Below are 26,461 nucleotides of genomic sequence, written 5' to 3'. Positions count from 1 at the left end.
ACGTCATATTGACTTAGTGCCCTAATCTGTTGAACAAAGATGCTAATAGTACCTGTCTCACGGAGTGTGGTGATAGTAAAATGAGTTCATATGAGCAAATTGCTTAGTACACTTTCTGGCACAAATTGTATGTTAAGTGTTTATTCTTTTTATGATCACAATCACAGCACTCATTGCTTTCTGAAATTACCTTGCTCAGTTACCATATTATAGTCTCCTTCACCCCTCCAGAAAAAAAAAAGAGGAGCCAGTGAAAGAGGGAAAGATCCATTTTCATCTCTCCTTCTTCAATGCTCTGTCCCCAGAGTCTTGCAAGGGACTTTGCATCCATCATGTCTTTGTGAAATGAATGAAGGAATGATGTACATAGTCAGTCACTCAATCCCTAATATCTGGCCTGGCACATTGTGAAGAGTAGGTTATCAAAATACACTTGATGGTGATAACATTTAAATGCTGTCTTTAGTAGAAGTCATGCAGGTATTGTGTAGTAAGAAAGTTGAGAGTCATTATTACTATTTGAGTTGTGTAAATTCTTTGAGAAGAATCCTGACTTCCCTCCATTCTCCAATGACCCAGAGGGGCTACCTCTATCACACTTGATTTAGTTTGTGTGGCTTCCCTTGGATGGAAGCCAGGAAAAGAAATTACAAGAAAATCTCCCACTGTGGACCCTAATTCAAAGAAAGTTCTTTACAGATTTATTTCTAGTAGGAAAATAAATTGATGTTTGTCTTAAGGACCTGGACTGAATTTTTCTTGCCATTCCACTATATTCCACATACAAACTCTGGAGAAAAAGAAATTTGGAATTCGGAAGCTGTGTAGTTGGTATGCTGGGGGCCATGGAGTTAAATTGGCTTCAAAGCAGCTGTATTTTTGTGGTTTGTCCAGTAAAAGCTTTAAAGCAGGCAGCTGCAGAAACTTTGAGTTTGGATTTTATTAAATAATAGGAGGGTGCAAAGCTATAAAGGGCATAGCAGAGAATATTAAAGGGATAAAGGGACTTTGGGAAGGCTGTGAATATGGTAGTCCTTTCTAGAAGTCTGTTCTGATCTACTAGGATAAAAAATGTGTGCAAACTAAATATGTGATGGTCAGTATTTGCTAACAGCATTTGTCTACAATGGCTCCCAATTTGAATCTTAAGTCTTAATGTATTAGTCAGAGTTCTCTAGAGAAGCAGGACCCATAGGATATGTGTATATACAATATAAAAGTCTGGTAGGTCTGAGATCTAAAGGGTAAGTCAGTGAAGTGGAGATTCAGGGAAGGGCCAGCCTTGCAGTTCAAGCCAAAGGCCTTCTGACTGAGCTCTCCCTTGCTAAATGGAATCAGGCTTTTTCTCTATTTAGGTCTTCAACCTATTGAACAAGGCTGACCCACATTATGGAGAACAGTCTCTTTTGCTTCAGGTCCACTTATTTAAATGTTAATCTCAACCAGAACATTCTCACCAAAACACCAGAATAATGTTTAACCACATCCCTGGGAAAAATGATGCGTGAAATCAACCATCACCCAGAACATGATGTGGCTCCTCCCTGACTCTCCTCTTGGACCAGGCATCTGCTTCAGACACACAGGCCTTCTCTCAGTTCCTCACAAACACGTGTCTTCTCCCCACTCTGGGGCCTCCTCCATGCTCTTCCTTTTGCTGAAGATGCTCTTCATCCTACTTGCAGCCTGGAAAGCCCTTCCCTATCTTTCAGTCTCAGCATAAATGCCATTTCTTTAGTGGAGATGTTCTTGATCTTATTAAGATCTTCACTTTAAGCTTCATTCTTTTGTCATCACACTTGTCATAGTCATATTTATAATTACAAGCATTTTCATGTAGCTTTTCACCATAAGACGTAGGTATTTCTTGAAATGAAAGAGGTCTCAGAGCTTGCCTAGGCTCTTGCTTAAAAGACAAAACAAAGCGTATTCTTTAGAACCATGTCCCATGTGTGTCGGTAGATTACGAGGTAGAACTAGAGAATCTTGCTTTGTAAAAGGGGCCCAAGTAGCTGATGTTTCTAGTTAATATACCAGCATCTGTTGTTCAGTCTCTCAGTTGTGTCTGACTCTTTGAGACCCTGTGGATTGCAGCATGCCAGGCTTCCCCGGCCATCTCCATCTCCTGGAGCTTGCTCAGACTGATGTCCATTGAGTCAGTGATGCCATCCGATCACCTTGTCCTTTTTCATTCCCTTCTCCTCCCACCTTCAATCTTTCCCAGCATCAGGATCTCTTCTAATGAGTCGGCTCTTTGCATCAGGTGGCCGAAGTGTTGGAGCTTCAGCTTCAGCATCAGTCCTTCTGATGAACATTCAGGACTGATTTCCTTTAGGATTGACTGATTTGATCTGCTTGTAGTTCAAGGGACTCTCAGGAGTCTTCCCCAACACCATAGTTCAAAAGCATCAAATTCTTAGGTGTTCAGCCTTCTTGATGGTCCAACTCTCATATCCAAATATGACTACTGAAAAAACCATAGCTTTGACTAGACAGACCTTTTTTGGCAAGGTAATGTCTCTGCTTTTAAATATGCTGTCCTTGTTTGACATAGCTTTTCTTCCATGGAGCAAGCATCTTTTAATTTCATGGCTGCAGTCACCATCTGCAGTGACTTTGGAGCCCAAGAAAATAAACTCTGTCACTGTTTCCATTGTTACCCCATCTGTTTGCAATGAAGGGAGGGGACTGGATGCCATGATCATAGTTTTTTGAATGTTGAATTTTGAACCACTTTTTACACTCTCCTCTTTCACTTTCATTAAGAAGGTCTGTAGTTTTCACTTTCTGCCATAAGGGTGGTATCATCTGCATATGTAAGGTTATTTGATATTTCTCCTGGAAATCTTGATTCCAGCTCATGCTTCACCCAGCCCAGCATTTTGCATGTTGTACTCTGCGTAGAAGTTAAACATGCAGGGTGACAATATACAGCTGTGATGTACTCCTTTCTCAATTTTGAACCAGTCCATTGTTCCATGTCTGGGCCTAACTGTTGCTTCTTGGCCTACATACAGATTTCTCAGGAGACAGGTAAGGTGGTCTGGTATTCCCATCTCTTGAAGAGTTATCTAGTTTATGTGATCCACACATAAGGTTTGGGCATAGTCATTTTTTTCTGGAATTCTCTTGCCTTTTCTATGATCCAGTGGATACTGACAATTTGATCCCTAGTTCCTCTGCCTTTTCTAAATCCAGCTTGAACATCTGGAAGTTCTCGGTTCACATACTGCTGAAGCCTGGCGTGGGAAATTTTGAGTATTACTTTGCTAGCACGTGAAATGATTGCAGTTGTGCAGTAGTTTGAATATTCTTGGCATTGCCCTTCTTTGCAATTGCAATGAAAACTGACCTTTTCCAGTCCTATGGCTACTGCTGTTTTCCAAATTTGCTGGCGTGTTGAGTGCAGCAGTTCAGCAGCATCATCTTTTAGGATTTGAAATAGATCAACTGGGATTCGATCACCTTCACTAGCTTTGTTTGTAGTGATGCTTGCTAAGGCCCACTTGACTCCACACTCCAAGATGTCTGGCTCTAATTGAGTGATCATACCATCATGATTATCTGGGTCATGAAGATCTTTTTTGTATAGTTCTTCCTTGTATTCTTGCCACCTCTTCTTAATATCTTCTGCTTCTGTTTGGTCTATATCATTTCTGTCTTTTATTGTGCTAATCTTTGCATGAAATGTTCCCTTGATATCTCTAATTTTTTTGGAAGAGGTTAGTCTTTCCCATTCTATTGTTTTCCTCTATTTCTTTGCATTGATCACTGAGGAAGGCTTTCTTATCTCTCCTTGCTGTTCTTTAGAGCTCTGCTCTTAGATGGGTATATCTTTCCTTTTTTCCTTTGCCTTTCACTTCTCTTCTTTTCTCAGGTATTTGTAAGGCCTCCTCAGACGGTCGTTTTCCCCTTTTTTGCATTTTTTTCTCCCTTGGGGATGTTTTTATCAATGCCTTCTGTTACTATATTATGAACCTCTTACCATAGATCTTCAGGCCCTCTGTCTATTATACCTAATCCCTTGAATCTATTTGTCACTTCCATTGTACAATTACAGGAGATTTGATGTAGGTCATACCTGATTGGCCTAGTGATTTTTCCTACTTCAGTTTAATTCTGAATTGTGTAATAGGGTGTTCATGCTCTGAGCCACAGTCACATCCTGGTCTTGTTTTTGCTGACTGTTTAGAGCTTCTCCATCTTTGACCACAAATAATATAATCAATCTTATTTCAGTATTGACCATCTGGTGATGTCCATGTGTAGAGTCTTCTCTTGTGTTGTTGGAAGAGGGTGTTTGCTATGACCAGTGTGTTCTCTTGGTGAAACTATTTTAGCCTTTGCCCTCCTTCATTTCGTACTCTAAGGCCAAACTTCTCTGTTACTCCAGGTATCTCTTGACTTCCTACTTTTGCATTCCAATCTCCTATCTTGAAAAGGATCTATTTTTTTGCTGTTAGTTCTGGAAGGTCTTATAGGTCTTCATAGAACCATTCAACTTCAGCTTCTCTGGCATTACTGGTTGGGACATAGACTTGGATTACTGTGATATTGAATGGCTTGCTTTGTAAACAAATAGAGATCAATCATTCTGTTGTTTTTGAGAATGTACCCAAGTACCACTTTTTGGACTCCTGTTGACTGTGAGGGCTACTCCATTTCTTCTAAGGGATTTTTGCCCACAGTAGTAGATATAATGGTCATCTGAATTGAATTCACCCATTCCAGTCCATTTTAGTTCACTGATTGCTAAAATGTCAGTGTTGACTCTTGCCATCTCCTGTTGACCACTTCCAGTTTTCTTGATTCATGGACCTGACATTTCAGGTTCCTGTGCAGCGTTGTTCTTTACATCATCGGACTTAACGTTCACCCTCAGACACGTTCACAGCTGGGCATTGTTTCCGCTTTGGCTTAGCCATTTCATTCCTTCTGGAGCTGTTTCTCTGCTCTTCCTCAGTAGCATATTGGACACCTGCCAACCTGGGGGGTTCATCTCTCAGTGTCCTATCTTTTTTCCTTTTCATACTGTTCATGGGTTTTTCAAGACAAGCATACTGAAGCGGTTTGCCATTCCATTCTCTAGTGGACCATGGTTTGTCGAACTCTTCACCACGACCCGTCCATCTTGGGTGGCCCTACATGGCATGGCTCTTAGTTTCATTGAGTTAGACAAGATTGTGATCCATGTGATCAGTGTGGTTAGTTTTCTGTGATTGTGGTTTTCATTGTGTATGCCCTCTGAAGGACAAGAGGCTTGTGGAAGCTTCCTGGTGGAAGTAATTGACTGTGGATAAAACTGTCTCTTGCTCTGGTGGGCAGGGCCATGCTCAGTAAGCCTTTAATCCAAGTTTCTGCTGATGGGTGGGGCTGTGTTCCCTCCCTGGAGTTCAGCCTGAGGCCAGACTATGGTAGGGGTAATGGTGGCCAGCATCTGGGAATATGTCATTAGTGTCCCTGCCTGCTAAGTCCCTTCGGTAGTGTCTGACTGCGTGCAACCCTATGGACTGTAGTCCACGAGTCTCCTCTGTCCATGGGATTCTCCAAGCAAGAATACTGGAGTGGACTGCCATACGCTTTTCCAGAGGATCTTCTGACCCAGAGACCGAACTCAGGTCTCTCATGTCTCCTGCATTGGCAGGCAGGTTCTTTACCACTAGCGCCACCTGTCTGAGAAGATATGTTGTTAGAGCAAGCTTTAAGTCAGGCCACCTCCCACCACTGGTGATGGGAGCACATGGAGAACATACTTTCAAATAATCAAAAACATCTCTCATTGCCACTATTTCTTCATGTTCAAAATAAAAATTTACACTTCCCTCAATGATTATTGCTCCTTTCTGGACCCTTAGCCTTCTCTTATTTCTTCAGTTCTTTAATACATGGTTCCTCCAAAGCTGTAATTATGAGATTCAAGCAGTACTCTTTTTCTTGATGTATTCCTAGTATAGAAGAATGAGAGTTTCTTCAAGATGATGTCATCCCATTCATAGTGACCTCTGTTTAGTATTTTCCCCCCCTTGACTTCTGCTCTTTGACTTGTTCCTAGTCAGTTTATATCTTTGAAATCTCAGTCAAGTTTTATATTTTCAAAATCTCTGCTTGTAATTGAGGTGATGCCTCTACCTCAAGAGAAAATACTTTATACCTCAGTGTTTCTTCCAGGTTAGCAAGAAACAACACAAACTTTCTTGTGTTATGATTTCTTTACTAATCAGCTAACAGAATATATAGTCACTGCAGTATTTAAAAAATCAAAATTGAAAGCCCAGCCAACTCAGGACCATGGAAATCAGTTTTTCCATTCTAAGACCCAGGGAGGCTGAATGAAAATGAAAATTTGGTGGAAATTGAAGATTATGGGAGACCCAGTTGAGTATTCTGTTTGTTGAGTAACGTAAGATTTTAAAAAAAGATTGGTATGAGATTGTGGAGGCTAGCCATGGATTTATTTTGAAAGTAGTAGAGAATCTGTAGAGCTGATGATGGGTTTTCATTTGAGGTGTTGTAGAATCCACTTTTAAAGACTGTTAATATAGCTGAGAAATAAAAGATAAGTGAAGAAAAAAGATGAAGGACAAGTACACCACACAACAGCATGGGTGAATCTTCTAGATAAGATGCTAAGCAAAAGAAATCACACATAAAGGAATAATGGTTTATGATTCCATTTATATGAAATTGAAAAGGTAGAAAAAACTAATTTATGTTGATGTAATTCGTTGGTTTCTTTTGGAGGGAAGAAATGACTGGTAGTGATACTCTGGGGGTAGTGATAACCTTCTATATCTTGATCCAAAATGTAAAACTCACCTAGTTCTACAACTTAGTTGTATATTCTTTGTAGTATATGTATCATAACACTAAAAGTTTACTTGTCAAAAGAGGAATGGAGTTAGAATGGAGGCAGTGAAATGGAAAAGCCATAAAAGTATTTCCATAATGCACCATCTATAAAAAGTTGTAATAAGATGTGTAAATAGGGTATGGCCATTCCTGTTGTTAAAGTAGATTGTCTCTGTGAGTTTCACTGAGGCAAGTAGTCTCCAAAGGTGACTGCTGTCATTTCCTCCAAAACTGTGAATAGTTAAGGTCTGTGAACCTGTCTGTGAATCTGGGCTGCCATTGTGACTTGCTTTGATCCTTGCAGCATAGAGAAAATGACACTGTGAGAATTCCATGCCTAACCATTAAGAGAGTTGGAACCTTCTACTCTCTTGGGGGATCTGTCCATGGTGCTAGAAAGCAATCCAGTTCACAGTGACAAATGCTGAGGCATCACGTGGACAGAGAGCTCCTAGAGACCCGACGTGTGAATGAGGTATTCATGCATCTTCCCGTTCAGCTCTTACCAGAAGGCAACTGAGGGAGTGTTGGGGGCTGATGCCACATGGAATAGAAGAGCCACTCAGCCATCCCTTTACTGAACTCTTGACCCACAGGAGCAGCTGCATGGTTGTTCTTTTAAGTTCCTAAGCTTTGGAATGGAATATCACACAGTAATAGATAAATGCAAGCATTTTCTTCTAGAGTGGTGGCTCTCAGTGGAGGATGAGGGGATTTTGTCCTCAAGGGGACACCTGTCAATGTCTGGAAACCTTTTTAATTGTTATAAGTGGAGAGACTGCTACCAACACCTAGTGGGAGGAGGCCAAGAACATCAGTAAACTTCCTACAGAGCTCAGAATATCCCCACAACAAAGAATTTCCTAGTTCAAAGTCATTACAGTGTGGAGCTTGAGAAGTCCTGATACAGAGCAATGATTCATCACTTAGGTGGTGCCCAGGAATTTTTCTCTGAAGCTTTATTTTTTAAATATTTCTGATATAATTACCTGGTATTAATGTTGTATATAATATAAAATCTTAAAATCATCCCATACTTTCAGAAACAGAATCTCTAGGGAAGGGACTTGGGAAGTTATATATATTTTTACTTTAATGGCAGTTTAAAAAAACATTTCCTTAATCCCTGATTTCTCAGAGTTCAATGTGTGTAGAAAAAATCTGGGCATCTTGTTGAATTGTAGAATCTGATTTCCTTGGACTGAGATGAAGCCCAAATTTCTGATATCTAAAAGCGCCCAGGTGATGCCCAAGCATTACTTTTGGACCACACGTTGCATAAAAAGACCCTGGAGGAGTAGTTCTCAAAGTTTTAGCATTCCTCAAACTTTAGGATCACCTGGAAAGCAGGGACTGCTGGATTTGCCCCTAGAATTCAATTCTGCAGGTTTGAGATGGGGCCCAAGAATTTGTAATTTCAGTAAGTTTCTATATGATGCTAATGCCACTGGTCCAGGAATGAAACTTTGAGAACCAATGCCCCAGATTAAGTCTAGAGATAGGCGTTAAGAATAATGACTGCAGTTCAACTTTCTTGAATTTTTGCTGTGAAGACATTATGTCAGTCTCTTGCCAGTGCTGTCTAAGATGATACACTAGATATTCCCTTCATAGGCACTTATTATCTCCATTGAATAGATGGGGAAATGAAGGCATACCAAGTTTAAGATCCTTACCTAGGAATCTACAGCTAGTTATTAATAATACCAATATCAGTAATAATATTAATCTAATAAATCAAAGTCAGAGTTTTTCACCTGGTCTAATGCATAACTAATAGGCTAAAGGATAGATGGATAAGAGATAAGGTACAAGCATCTGTTTTCCTTGTTGTACTAACCTTTCCTAAAACTTTCATATATTCTTCCTACCCTGATATTAGGAGTGAGACTTTTGAGGATGTGCATTTTTCAATAGACCTTTTTAACTTGTTGGCACAGTTAAGAAAGTTCATAGTCATTTTGTGTCAAGTCACACATAGTTTTCAGGGTTATCTTGCTCTCCACTCGCTGATTATGTAGGAGGTAAATGTTTTCCTGGCCATATGCTATCTTCTTCCTCTTAATACCTGCATACAGGTGAAGTTTCAGACAGACTTTTGCTTTTGTCATTTGTCAGTTCCATACTCCCAAGTAAGACAAAAACACACATGTAAAGTTTCTTTTGCTGCTTTTATAAAAAATATAACTTCTGATTCTCAGTGATATTAAAGATATAATCACCATATTAAACATATCCCAGACCTTTTGAATCAAAAATCTTCATAAAAATTATTTAGAAAATTGTTTTGAAGCTTTATGGAACTTTGAGCTTGTACATGAATCTCTGTTTCCACAATCTGGATTTGAGCTACAATTGTTTAGAAGGCTAGTGTCATTTTAGAAGTGATTCATACTGATTTTTTAAAAATGCATTTCTTTTTGAGTCCAGACTTTTAAAAAATTAATATAGTAATACTTTCTAATATATTAGGCATCATGTAATATACCAGATATTGTGTAGTCATCCACAGGAAACAGATGCTCCTGTGTGCTCTTGTTCTTACCACTGTGAATTTTTATTTTGGATGTTATATTGATTCCAGGACAAGCGGGGGGACTTGCTGGGAAGGACGAAATTGAACTGTGCTGAAAGAAACACGCAGTTGTTAAGGGCCAAACTTTTTAATTTTAGAGGAAGTCAGGGTATAAGTGTTTGGGTTATGAATGGTGGGAAAGAAGAAAGTTCAAACTCACCTAATTAGGGAATATATAGTTTCAGTTAAAGGAAGAAGTTCAAGGATCTGGGCCTCATGCCAGGAGACAAAGTTGAGAGGAGATGGTCACTTCCAACAGTTCTCTCTTAGGAACAAGGAGATGTGTTCTTCAGTGCCTGGAGCAATAGTTCAGTAAGTTACATTGACCAATATTGGGTTAACTGCCAATTATTTAACCAGTCCCTTTAGCCAGGAAAATGTCATGAAATCCATTGGTTTAGCCCTGCGTTCCTGAGCCCATCGCTGCCAAGGGAAAAGGATGCACTTAGCCTCATCAGGTCTGAAGATCAGGGCAGGTCTCCCTAACGTGCACAGACTACCTCCCAGGGAAGGATGGACACATACATGAACGCATGGAGAAATGAGCTCTGGGAAGATGTAACCAGTATCGAGACTAGAAGGAGGACTTGGCCAAGTCAGAAGTGTTCTTGGTTGTGTCATACATCATAAACTGACTTCTCCATCACTAGAAACTCCCTTGCTTTTTAATAGAAATAGAAAAATACTAGATCTAGTGCTGCATTAATTATAGAGCAGTGTTTTCTTATGCTGTTTATAAATGAATTCATTAATAATTACTTATATTAAAAATAAGTTTGTAAGAGGGAAAATATATGAAATGTATGTTCTGGGTCAATATGTTGGGGATTTCTGAGGCGTTTTTCATCTGAATAACTAATTCATTGAAAACCAAAAAGGCTTGGCTCTTGATAAGTAAATAATTAATAATCAGCTTGCTTTCTGGGTGATTTATTTAAATATTATCTTTAAAATTAAGTATCAGAAGAAGAAAGTAGTGTGGAAGGGTGTTGATGTATGTTCTGTATATTCAGATTGAATCACAAGAATATGAAACTAGGGTTTTAGACTCCCAACAGTGTTAATTTCTCTTTTTTGTTGTTATTGTGTGTATGTGTGTGTGTGTGTGCACATGTGTTCACTTATGTCTAACTCTTTGCAACCCCATGGGCTGTAGCCCATCAGACAGCTCTGTCCATGGAATTTTCCAGGCAAGAGTACTGGAGTGGGTTTCCATTTTCTAGTCCATGGGATCTCCTCAACCCAAGGATCGAACTACATTTCTTGCATCTCCTGCATTGGTTTCTTTACCACTGTGCCACCTGGGATGCCCAACTGTGTAAAACAGCTGTTCCCAAATACCATGCTCTATCTTTCTGAGTTAACATCAATGCTAATACAAAGTGGGTGAATTGGTTGTGGTCTTCAGAAACATATTAAGAATAATAGTGTAATCATTTCAAAGGTACTGATCTGGGACTCTTGGGTTGCAAATGGTACATTCAGTTTAGTGTCAGCATTTTCCAGTGCAGTTTATAATTTTGAATTAATAATTTAGGAAAGATCTTTAAATAGGGCCATAAAATGGTTCACTTCAACTGCATAGCTAGGTTAACCAGTCAGCATACCCTCCTAGTGGCATTAGGGAATGGAGAGTCAGCCCTGAGGGGTGCTTCCTAGTTCAGGGACACATAATTCATCAGGTGCCAGACACTAAGTGAGACTGGTAAGCTGTGCTATTCTTATGCAATACTTTTACATCATGTTTCTCTTTGTTTTTTCTTAAGTTGCTTTTCAATAACAAGACTCATTGACTTTAATATTCTCTGAAATGGTAACTCTTTGAGGATGACTTCAGTGTTTGAAAATACAACAAAGCCAACCAGGATGGTGCATGGTTAATTACGCGAGTATGGTAACCCTTTGCAGGGAGGCAGAGAAGGTCAAACCAAGGTGTGAGCACAGAGTAATGATCATGATTTTCATGTAGGGCTAATAAATCAGCCATAAGGATGATTTCTGCAAAGGAAAGTAAATGATAATCTGCTCATTTTCACCACATTGAAGACTCATTTGATGGGCCTACATTTTTTGTTTGTTTTGTTTGTTTAAACATCCTGGTGAAAGTAAGAATGGCTAGAGTTATGTTATGTGTCTTTAAATCCTTCTTAAATTTCCTCCAGGTACCTCAGGGTATCAGAGTCTTGGTTTATGAGGCGAATATTCACTGAAATCTTTTAATAAAGAGAGGAGGCTGTGACATAGTCCTCATTGGTGTAACTTGGTGACTGCGATTTGGAATGTACTTGCTTCTATGTTCCTTAGTCTTTTTTGCTTCTATTTTTTCCTTCTCTTTCTCACTGCCTCTTCCTGGCCTTGTCTTCGCTCGTTAGATCTCTCATTACAAGGCAGATAGGGAAATCAAAAGGTAATGAAACTTAAATCTGCTAATTTGGCAACTTGTTAGCAGCTCGTATAAAATGTTCAGTGGGAAAGACGCTATCATTATTAGCTAAAAGAAAGTTTAGGGATAATCTGTGGAGTAAATTTGTCTGTTACTAATTCATTAATAATTGATCATTAAATTAAGCCAACCTAATTTATTGCACAACTAAATTACATCATGTGTACTTTCTCTCTGCCCATGGTTAAAAATTTTTCCTGGAAAAGAAATCACTTTTTTTAGAAATCACGTTTTATATAGTTAATAAGCCACAGATTTCATGGAACAAGGTTCATGACCTGACAAAGCCAACCTCTTTTATTCCCTGGCATGTATAACAAGTGCTAATAATGGTGATGCTGAATCATCTTGGACAAGAAAAAAAACAACCCTGTAGATTCTGAGGTGCGAGACAGGAGAGTCTATATATCTGCTAAACCTTTGCAAGAAAAGAAAAGGGAGAGATAGCATCAGAGAAAATTCATAAGTGTTGGTAGATTTCAGGGCCCAGTTTGTGATAGTGTGACTGTAATTGGTTTCAAGAACAAGGTGATGTAAAGGAAATGTGAAGCTATTTCAGCCTTCTTTTATCATTTGATGTGCTCTAATGGATGCTTGCTTCCAAACAGCTGGCTTTGTAATAGAATCAGAAGCCCCAGGTGTCAGGAAAGGCTTAGTAGAGGAAATGCCAGAGAAGTTTTTTTGGTTGAAAATCTGGACAAGATACCTGTGTAAAGTGAAGTAGAAATTTTGGCTTAGAAATCATTTCCATATGGACTGTTTGCATGAAGAGAGAGTAAAATCGATGAAGAAAGTGAGCGTGAACAAATTAAGTGTAACCTGAAAGAGAAATAGAAGAAAGTAAGAGAGAACGAAAGGTTGTCTAGGGAGCATGCAGAAGATGAAAGGACACATTCATCACTGCATAAATGAGCTTCTGTAACCCCACTCTCCAACAGCTGTCTCCATTAGAGGTGCGGGAACAGTGGGTCTCAACCTTGGCTTAACTCTGACACTTCCTGGGGAGTTTGATAATATACTGATGACTGGGCCCCACTCCTAGAGAGTCTGAGTTCAGCAGTCTAGGGCAGGGCTTGTTTATCTGGAGTTTTTGCAGTGGCCCAGGTGGATATAATATATCGCTGAGCTGGCCAACTATTGCTCTGGAAAATGAAGATTTTGTTTCACTCCATCTTCTCTTACCGCACTTTCCTTTCCATCCACAGGCTCCCTTTTTATATCCTGTCCATTATCCCATTTGTGCACATCACCTCAACCACATCACAGACCTGCATAAACTGAGAAAATATTCTAACACCCAAATTCAAGAAGCAAATTCTTTATAACAGCGTCTCCATAAATTGAGGCTTCTGCCTCAGGCTGAGACTTCTGTCTCCTTGGCTTCAGCTTTGAACAGTAAATGTGTAGGATGTTAAACTCTGTAATAGGAAGCAGTAGAATTATAGTGGATATTTAACATTTTTAAGACATTCACAGCATACATTTCAGATTATGCTGCTCTCTTTCTAGATCACACCAGCTTTGCTGTGTCTCTTCAAAAACATGATGAAAATGGTACATTTTATCTTTCAGATGTCTCTGCAGTTATAACCATGAAAATGGGATTTATTTACTCAAAACCTGTTTCTTTCTTGAAGAAATATCTGAAGCACAAAGGATAAGTGTTCTTAGTGGGTCATTTAGATATACTGGACCTTCTATGCTTAGTGAAAGAAAGTGAAAATGAAGTTGCCCAGTCATGTCCGACTGTTTGCAACCCCATGGACTGTAGCCTACCAGGATCTTCCGTCCTTGGGATTTTCCAGGCAAGAGTACTAGAGTGGGTTGGCATTTCCTTCTCTAGGAGATCTTCCCAACCCAGGGATTGAACCTGGGTCTCCCGCATTGAAGGCAGACGCTTTATCGTCTGAGCCACCAGGGAAGTCCTATGCTTAGTACAACTAAGATGTGACAAGACAGAGAAAACACTTAGGACAAGGCATTGGTCTTGGAGGGCAGATTATTTAGCCACAATTACTCCTCAGACTCGGAGAGAATTAGTACTCTTTCCCCATTTTATCTATCTCCAGAGATTCATGTTATTCATTGTTCATGTTATGTATTGGTTCACTCCTTTACTCTTTTATTCTTTCCTTTCAAATGGCAGTGATACTAGAAAAGGGCAAAGTGCACCTGGCCCTGACCTTCCCTGGGCTTCCCATCCTCAGTGGTGACTGTGATGAGGTGATGCAGAAACATGAATTCAGGGCAGTGGCCTGAAGACCAAGGTGGTCTAGAACACCAGTCCTCAGGTTGCTGGCTTGTCCTTGCTAGTGTGTGGTCTTGGGAGAGTTACGGAGCTTCTCTCTGCTTCAGTTTTCTCATCTGTGAAGTACAGATGTGTTTTTCAAGTTTCCATTAGCACCTCTGTGCACCGGGCATGGTGCTAGGTGAGGGAGGTGCAGAAGGGCATAGGCACCAGGGAGCCTTGCCCACAGGGCATCTGTCACACAGTCCTCACTGTAATGAATACAGACCAGCATCATTTTATCATCTCAGGGCTCTTCTGGGCTCTGTGGGGAATTCAGGACATCAAGGGTGATTACTGTTATATCCTTTGACAGTCCTACTAGACAAATTATTTTCTTTGATTTTGTTTAACCGAATGGTGACCTCACTCCAGACTGCTCTGAAGTGTGTCTTCTCTAACAGCACTCAGGCATCAGGGTTGGAAACAAAGAACAAATATTCAGCATAATCTTGGATAAATTTTTTTTCCAGGAGGATGTGATAGATAGAAATCGAGTGATTCCAGGATTCTACATTATCATGGTGGAATGTACCTTCTGCAAGTTGACGTATCTTATCTATACTACTTACTACTGGGTTCCCAGCGGTGAGTGATGTCTGGCAAACACTAGGATGGAAAGAATTGGTTGAATGAGGAAATGAATCAAATAAAGGACCTAAGTTGGGTAGATAAAGGAGTAGGACATGAGGGAAGGGGTTCAACCTCCAGAGTCATTGTGCTGTAAGCAACGGAGTTCGAAAGCTGGCGAACAGGAGGCTGGTTGTCAGAGGTCTAGGTGTTTTAATTTGAAGCTGAAAAAATATCAAAAGCCAGTTAGTGACTGCACTGTGGCATGTATAGCCAATGTTGCATGTATAAGGGGAAAAAAATCCAAAAACCTATGGTACTAAGGAGCTGCCTCTTGACTGGGTAGTTTAAAGGTAGACAGAAGTCATCTGGGAGTGAGTGTTCAAGATTGAAGGGGCAGAGTATGAACCAGATGTAATGTGTTTGGTGAACATGGAACCGGGAAGGAGATTAGCCAAGAACCATAATACAGGGCAGGAGATGAGGTGGAGCAACAGAGGAAGGTATAATTGGTTGGCATGAGACTCAAAGGATAATCCTCATTTTAGTGCTTTGCAGGAAGACAGAGAAACAGCAGTTGAAACTTGGCAGGAGAGATGTGTCATCTCACTTTAAGGAACAAGGGACAAGAGGACTGAAGTGAAAAGACCCAGAGAGTAAAGCTGAGCAAGATGGCCTCACATGTACTAACTCACTCTTATCTTTGTAGAGAGGATCCTTTAGGAATGCTAATGAAGTGTTTCCTTTCAGGTTACTCCGGAGCCTGTTCTTCATCAGGCCATTCGCAGTCCGATCACATCCAACACCTCTTTGCATTTAACTATTGCCACATTCTTCGAGATAATTGGAAGTGGCTTGGGTGCTGAGTCAAGGAATCCTAGCTAAGAAACTTCTCAGAGAGCTTTGGCTGCACCGAGCCAGCACAAGAATTATCAGCTTAAATAAATGGAGGATTTGCTCCTTCTCATCTCTTAGCTGTGGTAGCTTCACAGCCATTAGAAATGTACCCAAAGTACTCCCACCACTGTCTTATAAACCTTCGTGTGCCATTCAGCATGCAAACGAGGCTTGGGTTATCTTCAAAGGATGTGTTATGGAGAATGTAGAGCTGTTATACACACACACATATTTATACACATGTTCTTTAACTGATAAGGTTTAGGAAGTGCAGGGATGTAGAAGCATAGGCCAGGTGTTATGGAAGGAATATGTTTTTAAGAAGCAAGAACAAAATTGCTCAAAGCACCCCAGATGGGATTTTAATGGAACTTTGCTTCTAATTTAAAATCCTACTCTCCAAAAGTAAAAAGAGTATTCAAGAAATGTAGTATAAAATGAAATATCTGAATATCTCAGCATCAGAGTAAAACTTGAGGACCATATTCACCACAAAAGCCTTCCATGACCATTCTGCTTTCGGCTCACACATTCCAGGGGTGTGATGTGATGAGACACAATGATACAGTGGTATGAACAGCTATGCACATGTTGTGTGTTGTTGTTTTTAAGGAATTGCAGCATTCAGTTCTGTTTTGTTTTATAAAGTTTAAACCATTGTTACTTTGGTGGAAGGCTGGTGTGATGAATAATTGAATAAATAGTAAATAAAACTGAGGCTATGCAATATTAAAAATGGAAACCATTCCAGTATCAAATGGAGAGGTTTTTTCCCCTGGTGGTGCTGAATCAGGAGAGAAATATTATTCACCAGTTTTACTCCCAAGTGAAAAGGCAGCTCCACAAATAAATACATAATCCACTAGATGCTTATTTGTGCTCATTATTGAGGTGTTCAGGCTTTTACACTGTACGATATTTAGCATGAATAAGGAAAAAAGTAGACTTTTCCACATTTGATGACAGCACCTCACCTTTGATAAAATGTGTGTATGATTTGATGAAGCTTCCTAAAAGACAAATACACAAATGTGAGTTCTGTGTAAATCCAGTTGTAGTTTTGTAAACTGCAATGCACATGCAGAGCTCCTGGGGTGCAAATTGTGTTTGCTGAAGCTCCTACTGGACTTCCCATTCAGATTGTTTACAGGGAAGGCCCAGTCCCTCTGGAATTCTGATGCAGGTTGGAAGAGAAACAGACATTGAGAGAATCTGGACTTGATGACAGTCACTGCGTGTTTCTGAGTGGAGCTTCTAGAGCCTTGAACCCATAACTGGTAAAACCTGGCTGTAGTTCTTACCAGGCAGGTAAGAACTTTACAAGTAAGGTAAATCAATCACCTGTGAATGTCAGAGATAGGATCTATTTTGAAGACTGAATTTTATGTAAACCTATTAAAAGGGCCAATAAATTCCCAGTATTCCAAATTAGCCTTCTGAATTTCTGGAAGAAAAAAAAAAGGCACCCAGGAGAAAATATGATATGATTTTGCATATCAACTGGGAATAGCTATACAAAATAAGTATGGACAAAAACTCATTTTGCATTTTAGGCTTCCCACTGAATTTAATAGCAGACATGATTAATGAGGAATGTGAGGGAGCCAGCTCTTCTTCCTGACCCAGCTCTTGCCTTTGACATCACTAAGCATGGCTGCTTTCATTAAAACTCTCCCACTCTTGACTTCCCTGGATTTCTTCAGGCTCCCTGGATCTCTGATCATTTTTTGACTAACTTCTTTTAGGGGTCTAGCAACTGTTCTTTCCAAATTAACAAATGTCATTCCCTCAGCATACAGGCAGGCACATCCCCTTCTAAACTACCTCCCCAGACTTGACTTTGTGCGTGCATGCTCACAGCGGCTCAGTCATGTCTGACTTTTTTCCCTATGGAAAAAAGTCTGACCCCATGGACCATAGCCCGCCAGGGTCCTCTGTCCATGGGAATTCCCAGGCAAGAGTACTGGAATGGGTTACCATTTTCTTCTCCACGGGCTCTTCCAGACCCAGGGATTGAACCCGTTTCTCTTGCATCTCCTGCATTGGCAGATGGACTCTTTATCACTGCACCACTTGGGAAGTCCATAATCTTGACTTCCCAAATTATGTAGGTTCTCAATGGAAGAAGCATTCTTGTATATCAAACAATGAAATTAATCCCCCCTTTCTCAATGAAGCATCATTTTCCAAGCTCCTCTCGTCCTCTTTCATTGTCTCGAATCTTCTTTCTGAGTTTTGTTTTATTTTATTTTTTTATTTTTTACACTGAGATTTAGATCCTTTCCAACTTTTTCATTTTTACCCAGTGGTAAGAAAAGCAATATGCCTATTTGGTTTCCCTGATTCTTCTCCCTTCATCTTCTTCTTTTTTCCCCTCTTTCTTCATTTCCTCCTCCTTTCTGTCTCTTTCTGTCTTTCTCCATTTATCCAGTCTACTTATACACCCATCCATAAACTATTCAATAAACATTTAAGTGCAATCTATGTGATAGAAATTGTGCTCATTTCCAGAGATATAATGGGTAAAAGAGAACAAGTGTGTGTAGCATTTAAAGGAACTTTAAAGATTAAAAGTTTAATGAAATATTGACTCAAATATATAATTGCAAACTTTGTGCACTGACAAATATCCAGAATGCAATGGAATCCATGAGTGAACAACCTTATCTCTTGAGAGTTCAAGAAGGGATGAAGGAGGATATTTCTGAGAAAGATACTTTCTAACCAAAAGATAAGGAGAACTTACCTGGCTAGACTTGAGTATGAATGATTAAAGAACATTCTATAGTTTTGTGCTTTTATTTATCCATTCCTTCATCAGTCAAGTAGTAACCATCATTTGAATGAATATCTTTATGGTGCTAATACCTGGAGATTCAGTGGTAAGCCGTATCTTCAACAATTAAATCAATATTTATCGTATATTTATTACGTGCCAGGCACTGAGAAGATCCTGCAGTTTGAGTTTCCATTCCTCATGCACACATGTATGTCCCTACAAGGACACACCACCCTTTCTCTGATGAAGATCTTATGAAGTCTATAGTGTATCCAACCTAAACCACCTAAACGAGCTGTCATAGCTTATCCCTATCAGACTATAGTATTTGATTACTGAGATTCCAGTATTTTTGTTTAAACGAATCACGTTAGGATCCTCTGTGGCGTGGTGTTTTTATTTCGGTACATACTGTCTCTCAGTATATTTCCTTGGCTTGAACGCTGCCCTCCAGGAAGTGGTACAGCTAAGAAGAAAGAGAACAAGTCAGGGAGACAGATTGAACTTAAATCCTAGCTCAAGCAGTCACTTGTCATGGACCCTTGGGCCAGTGACTGAGTCTCTCTGACTCCATTTTTATCATCTTCAAAAATGGAGAAGGAAACAAGCTTGCCAAGTTATTTTTCATGATTAAGTAGGACTCAGTACAATGCCTGGCACATACTGCTTGTCCAGTGAATGATAGTTGAGGGTGAGGAGACTGTTGGTAGCGTTATAGCAGCGATGATTGCTGTTGCATTGCACAGTTTGGTCCAAAGCACTTAACTGTTTAGAGGCCTTTTTGGATTTTCACCATCTTGATTCTGTTCCCTTTTTACATGTTTGTTTCCCCATGCTTTCGCTAAGCTCCAAGTGAGAGACTTACTAGCTGGTTCCATCATTTCTTGCTCAAATCAAGGAAATCTCCTTCATATATCAGCTCAACAAATCAGAAATGAAATTGTTAGAGGATTGTCTTTTTGAGGTATTTTTTGTGTCATCTTGATATGAAAGTTGGATTTGAACAATATTAGCCAAATATTGGAGAAGGCAATGGCACCCCACTCCAGTACCCTTGCCTGGAAAATCCCCTGGATGGAGGAGCCTGTTGGGCTGCAGTCAGTCCATGGGGTCTCTAAGAGTCCGACACTACTGACCGACTTCACACTACTGACCGACTTCACTTTCCCTTTTCACTTTCATGCATTGGAGAAGGAAATGGAAACCCACTCCAGTGTTCTTGCCTGGAGAATCCCAGGGACGGAGGAACCTGGTGGGTTGCTGTCTGTGGGGTCGCACAGAGTTGGACACGACTGAAGTGACTTAGCAGCAGCAGCAGCAGCCAAATACTCCCCTACAAGATTGATAATAATCATGATTTCTTTCTTCCAAAAAGTCTATGGAATTTATCACTCATTTGTCTCATATTAACATTATTGAATGGTAGACTCATAAAACTTTCTGGGTAGGGAGGCCCTTGTAGTTCACCCACTTCAGTCTTTTCTTGTTACAGTTAGAATAAAATCCAAGCCCAGGGATGTGAAGTGACTTTATAGTTATGCAAAAACCATATACAACCTTAATACAAGGTTGGATTGTCTGGGATGTAGGTTATGGGATAGAGATGTGTGTGCAGGAAGTTTATTGGGAAGAACTCTTTGGGACACTTGTTAGGAAGTGAAGGGAACAGAAGGGCAGAGGAAGAGGTTGAGCATCCATGCAGTCCCAGTGAAAGCCTCATATGATCCCATAGTGGGCTCTGGGCGAGGAAGGCCCTTCAAAGATGTCCTGCCTTGAGGTATTAGATTGGTGCAAAAATAATTAGGGTTTCAGATCCTGGATTTTAAATTATTCTAACTAGACTCAGGCACATCTTTATTAATCAAAATAGGGACCAATACAATAAGCATTTTTGGCAACGAGAAATAAGTTTGTTTATTCCAGTAGCATAAAAATCCATGCTTCAGGATTTGACAAACTCTTGGAAAGCATTTTCTGCATTCTGCTGGTTGTGGGAGCATTTTCCCTGCAAAAAGTTGTCGATATGTTTGAAGAAATGATGGTGAGAGGAGAGGTGAATGTGGAAGAGGAGGCAAAACTCTGTAGCCCAATTCATTCAACTTTTGAAGAATTGGATGTGCATGTGACAAGTGATCAGGCATTGTCTTGGAGTAGAATTGGGCCCTTTCTGTTGACCAATGCCAGCCACAGGCATTGCAGCTTTCAGCGTCTCATTGATTTACTGATCATACTTCCCAGTTGTAATGCTTTTGCCAGGATTCAGAATGCCGTAGTGGATCAGAGGGGCAGCAAATCACCAAATAGTGATAGTGACCTCTTGGTGCAAGTTTGACTTTAGGAAGTGCTTTGAAGCTTCTGAAGCCACTGAGCTGGCTGTCTCTGGCTGTTTTATAAAATCCAGTTTTTGTCTCATGTCACTATCTGATCGAGAAATGGTTTGTTGCTGTTACACAGAAAAAGAGAAGATGACACTTCAAAATGACAAGGTTTTTTGTTTTGCAGTCAGCTCATGAGGCAACCATGTATGGAAAGTTTTCACCTTTCCAGTTTGGTTCAAATGCTAATGACCATAAAATGGTCGACACTGAATTCTTGGACAGTTTCTCATGTAGTTGTAAGAGGATTCGCTTCAGTGGTTACTGTCAGTTGATTGTTGTCAACTTCTAATGGCCAGCCACTGTGTTCCTCATATTCAAGGCTCATGTCTCCTTTGGACAATTTCTTGAACCACTACTGCACTGTAAATTCATTAGCAATTGCTGGGCCAAATGCACTGGGCCAAATGCACTTGCTCCAGGAGCCACAGCCAGGAGCTTACCTCTGCCATCATTTCCTCAGTGTGTTTGAAGTGATGCTAATGTTAAATGTCTTTTCTACTCTCAGAAGTTTGTTAGCATATATTTAAGATTGAGTATGCATAGAAGTGTTTCATAAACCTTAAAAACTGCGCATATGACCTTGTGAATGAAATGCTAAAGAAATAGACATCATGCTTCTAACTCACTAACCTCAACACAGCCGTTGCAAAATTAGTCGAAGCTCATCTTTCCCACCAAGTGAATGTCTGATATCAACTGGGAGATTCCGTTCCAGATGTCTTTTTTTGGAAAACCTTGCAAATATATCCCATATCACAGGACAAGAATAAAAATTGTCAAATAGTCACCATTTAAAAAAAAAAAAACAAGTTTAGCAGTATGTCTGTCTAAAGGTTTTAAATTTTTCTGATCTCTTTAAAATAACAAAGTGAGTGTTTTCCCTGATCTGCTCTGATTCTGTTTTTATTTCCAAAAGGTTTTAGGAAGGCCTTGGAAGCTTATCTCTTTCTGCTAATCTATTCACTTTGTAGAAACACAACTTATTTAAGGGGTGGTTGGGTGCCAGTGTTTGTCATTTAGAAGCTGGGGAAAGCACAGGATGTGAATTTTCTGTTTTTGCACTATTATCATATGTTAGCATCAGTCGCTCAGTGCTGTCCGACTCTATGACCCCATGGACTGCAGCACTCCAGGCCTATCTGTGCTTCACTATGTCCTGGAACTTGTTCAGACTCATGTCCATTGAGTTAATGGTGCCATCCAGTTGTCTCATATTCTGTTGTCCCCTTCTCCTCGAAACCTCAGTTTTTCCCTGCATCAGAGTCTTTTCCAGTGAGTTGACTCTTCACATCTGGTGGCCAAAGTATCGGAGCTTCAGTTCAGTTCTTCCAATTCAGGGTTGATTTCCATTAGGGTTGACCTGTTTGATCTCCTTGCTGTCCAAAGGATTCTCAAGAGGTTTCTCCAACACCACAGTATGAAAACATCGATTTTTTGGTGCTCAGCCTTCTTCATTCTCTTAACTCTCACATCCATACATGACCACTCGAAAAGTCATAGCTTTGACTATACAGACCCGTGTCAGAAAAGTGATGTCTCTGCTTTTTAATATGCTGTCTAGGTTGGCCATAGTTTTTCTTCCAAGGAGCAAGCATCTTTTAATTTCATGGCTGCAGTCACCATCTGCAGTGATTTTGGAGCCCAAGAATATAAAGTCTGTAATGAAGTGATAGGACCAGAAGTCTTGATCTTAGTTTTTTAATGTTGAATTTTAAGCCAGCTTTTTCACTCTCCTCTTTCACCTTCATCAAGAGGCCCTTTAGTTCCTCTTCACTTTCTGCCATTAGATTGTTATTGTCTGCATATCTAAGGTTATTGATATTTCTCCTGGCAATAATGAGGGTACTCTTAGTTCATAGGAAGCCAATATGTGTGTGTGCATGTGTGCATGATAGACTTTTGAGTGTAGAATTTTAAAAATATTATTTCTGTAAAATAAGTACCCACCACACCTGAAGACAGAGTGTGACAGAGTATTTTAATGCTGTCCTTGCCAACACAGTGCCTCAGTTCTGAACGACACATAGAATTTGAGATTGCTTTAAAGTCTCGTTGAGAATTAAAAAATAGCACATCTTTTTGTGGCCGCATTCTTTTATATGCAGTACTAATGTCAATAATACCCAAAACAAAATGCTCTCTATTCTTGCAGAAATCTGATAAAAAATGTTTCTGCTAAAGTTGAAAGTCCGTATCTTTCAACTTTAAGGGTGTGTGTGTGTCTGTGTGACCCAACTGACAGCTTTAGAGATAGTATCAGATTTGCCAGTACTAAATTCTGCTCCATCACCACGTTAGGATATTAATGTCATTGCAGTGCTGGATGGAATGTTTTTTAGTAATGTACATAATCACATCATTTACTTTTTGCATCCTGAGGGAATGGTTTCCTCTCTTTAGGCAAGCTGGTATATCTAAGGTCATTTGTCTACTTAACTGTTGCTGAAATTGAGGGAGAAAAAAAAGGAAAAATAAAAAGTCAAAATGCCTTTCTTAACAGAAGAGAGCTCATTTGAAAGAGAAATGAGGGACTAAGATGCCAGACTGAGATAGGAAGCTAAGAGGTTCTACAGCATTACAAAGGGGTCACCAGTGAGCCTGCTGACGGGATTCTGGCAAGTTGCATTTCTGCTCCAGTGGAGTACTGACTTGCGTGTGTGCTGACTGACCTAATTCCCACTCAGCCGCAGAGTATGGAGTTACGATTGTTTCCCTGTGGCTTCCTGGCTGTCCTCTTCAGCCTTATTATCTGCAGCTGATTTTTCCATTCAGGTTCAGGTTCTTACTACAGACTTTTTAAAATGGAAATGATTATCCAAACCTAAAATTTGAAGGAAAAAATTATAAGTCACCGAGGCTGTTATACTTTTTTATTTCCTTTAAAAGACATTGAAATAAAAATAGAATTGTGAAAACCATAATCACTCATAGTCCTTTATTTATGTTTTATTGAGGATTTTCTTCTTTACACATACGTATACGCTAATTGCAAAAGTAATATGTGCACATTATGAAATCTTTAAAATTTTTATGTTTCTATAAAATGAAAAAATACCTTATAACAAAGTTATATTTAATATTTAAAATGACTTATAACTCCTAAACTGAAAGTAATGGTTGTTCATATGTACATAGGGATATATGTGTGTGTGTATGTATGTATGTGTATGTATAAAACATACACTTTTTTTTACAAATAAACCCTACATTATGTAAATTTTGTGATGTTTCTCTTAGAACTTAACAATACTGCAGTCATCCTCTGATATCCTTCTTATCCAAGATTTGTATTTCTTTTAAAATTGTGATTTAAGTACACTATAGTATTATACTTATTATATGGCTTTACCAGAATATATTTAGCTAAATCCTATTGTATAACTCAAGTTTATATCTTATTGTGACCATGTGTGACTGAGATGTGACTGACTGTAGCAGTTAGTTTTATGGGTGAGCCTTCAAAAATCCCAGATTATTCCTTAACATAAATCCTAGAAATTCAGTTGTTGATTGAAAAGCATATGTATGTTTAAATATTTGATGTACATTTTCACATTCCTGCAGAAGTCTCTTATGGACTTACAGTCTGAACAGCAGAGATAACATCAGTTTACTGAGTATTAGCAGTGTTTTTCAGCCTTGAAAATGTCTCAGGTAGCACAAGATACTGCCTCAATTAGTATTATTTTGATTTCTACTGAAGTTAAAGATATTTCTTATTTTCACATCTTGACTCTTATCACAGTGCTGCAGTCAATGTGTTTTTGCATGTCATTTTGTACATGTATGAATCGGTCTGTATGATTGAAATTGTTGGATATGTATTTATATTTAAATGGCATTGTTTTCACTGATAAAATAGGATGTTATGGTAAATAACATGGTAATTGAGTACAGTTGGAGCTATCAGTATAAATTCATGTTTAGTTTATTGTAGTCACAGATGGTTACATGTAGAAATATTTGCAGCTATTTTTATACATGTGAATTAGTGTACACACACACTTTTCTTGCTCTGTTCGTGTCAACTGAGAAGACCTGGAAACAACTACACCTCAGTAGCATCAATGTACCTGACACCCAAGTCTTGGTTTCCATACCATTCTCCAATAAATAGAACCAAGCCTCCTTGGGAAAATGGTTGATTTTATGATTGGAGCAGAAAATATATGAAATGAGTCTGAATCATTTTATAGTTTTAGAAAGTAAAAAAAAAATTTTTAATAAGTGCTCAAAAATTTAAAAAGCCACAATGATAGGAGTATATAAATGGGACACAGGAACCAATGAAGAGTTCTCAATGGCCAAATTTGTAAACATCTTAGCAACACAATGAGTCAAGTAGTATCAGATTATAACCTGAAGTGTACAGTAAGTATCCATCAGTCTGTACTGATGTAAATAAGTGGCTTACTAAAGAAGTAAATGGAAAAGAATAGAAAAATCTCCCACACTAAAGAATTCCAAATGCAGTAATTTCTATAACTACTTCATCTTTAAGGAGTTAAGAGCATCAGTCTCCATTCCTTAATATGGGTAGCATAAAGTGACTTTCTTTTAAAAAACACAGTATGACAAGGAGGGGAAAGAGTAACGCATAGTGGAGAAGCCTGGCCAGCTATTTCAGTCAGGTGATTGAGATGAAAAGCAGTAGTAAGTGGTGTTGATAGGACATTCCCTTAATATGAGATCATGAGAATGACACTTCTTGCCTTCACAATCATCTTTCCAAAAATACATATGCAGACTAATAATTTTAAAAAAATGCAAATCCCAACTGAGGGGCATTCTGCAAAATACCTGTTCAGTACTCTTCAACATTGCCAAAGTCATCAAAAACCAAGAAAGTTTTAAAGAAACACCATAGCCAAGAGAAGCCTAAGGAGGCATGCTGACTAACTAAAATTGTTAGCTGATACATCTAGAACAGAAAAAAGGACATTAGACAAAATAAGGAAATCTTAATAACGTGTGGTGTGGACTTTCATCAATGCATCAATACTAGTTCATTAGTTGTGATACATTCACCATAGTTATATAAGATACTAATAACAGGGGAAATCAGGTGTCTGCAGATGTTTTCACAACTTTTATATAAGTTCAGAACTGCTCTAAAATAGTTTCTTTTAAAAAGAGAAAAAAAAAGAGAGAGAGAGAGAGATTGCTCAGTCACCCTGCTCTGAGGTTATATGCATCTTAACTCCCAGCAGCAATCTAAGAGGTGTTTCCTTTACAAAATACACATCAAGCATTTTTCATTTCACTGCTCTGACAGGCTAAAGATAGAATCTCTATTTCAATCTTTATTTTTCTTCTAATGAGTAAAGCTGAACAGCTGTTTAAATGTTTAAAAAAAATTTTGTATGTTTTTCTGTCAACGATCCATCCATTTCCTTTGCTTATTTTTCCACTGAGCTTTTTTTCCCCCCTTTGGATTTGTAGGAATCATGCAACAAATAGTTTTCCACTGTGTCTTTTATTTTTATTTCTTGATATGTAGATGTTTTCTCTTTATTTAGTTGGCATAGCCAATTTCCTTTTACATGGGTTCTGTATTTTATATCATAAGTGCTTCTCACTCTGTGGTTATTTAAATAGCCTTACACATTTTCATCTAGTATTTTTATATTTATATTTTGCACTTATTTTCACACATTGTCTCTAATAATAAATTTTTATTTCT

General features: G+C 39.0%; 1 protein-coding gene across 1 annotated transcript in view; it reads left to right on the top strand.

Moving 5' to 3' along the window:
- The window catches only part of GRM7 (glutamate metabotropic receptor 7), an 812,551-nt gene that overhangs the window by 328,461 nt on the left and 457,629 nt on the right, over positions 1-26,461 (top strand). The gene's annotated exons all lie outside the window — the stretch shown is intronic.

This window comes from Muntiacus reevesi, chromosome 4 (genome assembly GCF_963930625.1).
Source record: "Muntiacus reevesi chromosome 4, mMunRee1.1, whole genome shotgun sequence".
In the NCBI taxonomy this organism is placed as follows: domain Eukaryota; kingdom Metazoa; phylum Chordata; class Mammalia; order Artiodactyla; family Cervidae; genus Muntiacus; species Muntiacus reevesi.
Note: the sequence above shows the minus strand (reverse complement) of the source record. Positions and strands in the feature narration are given on the sequence as shown.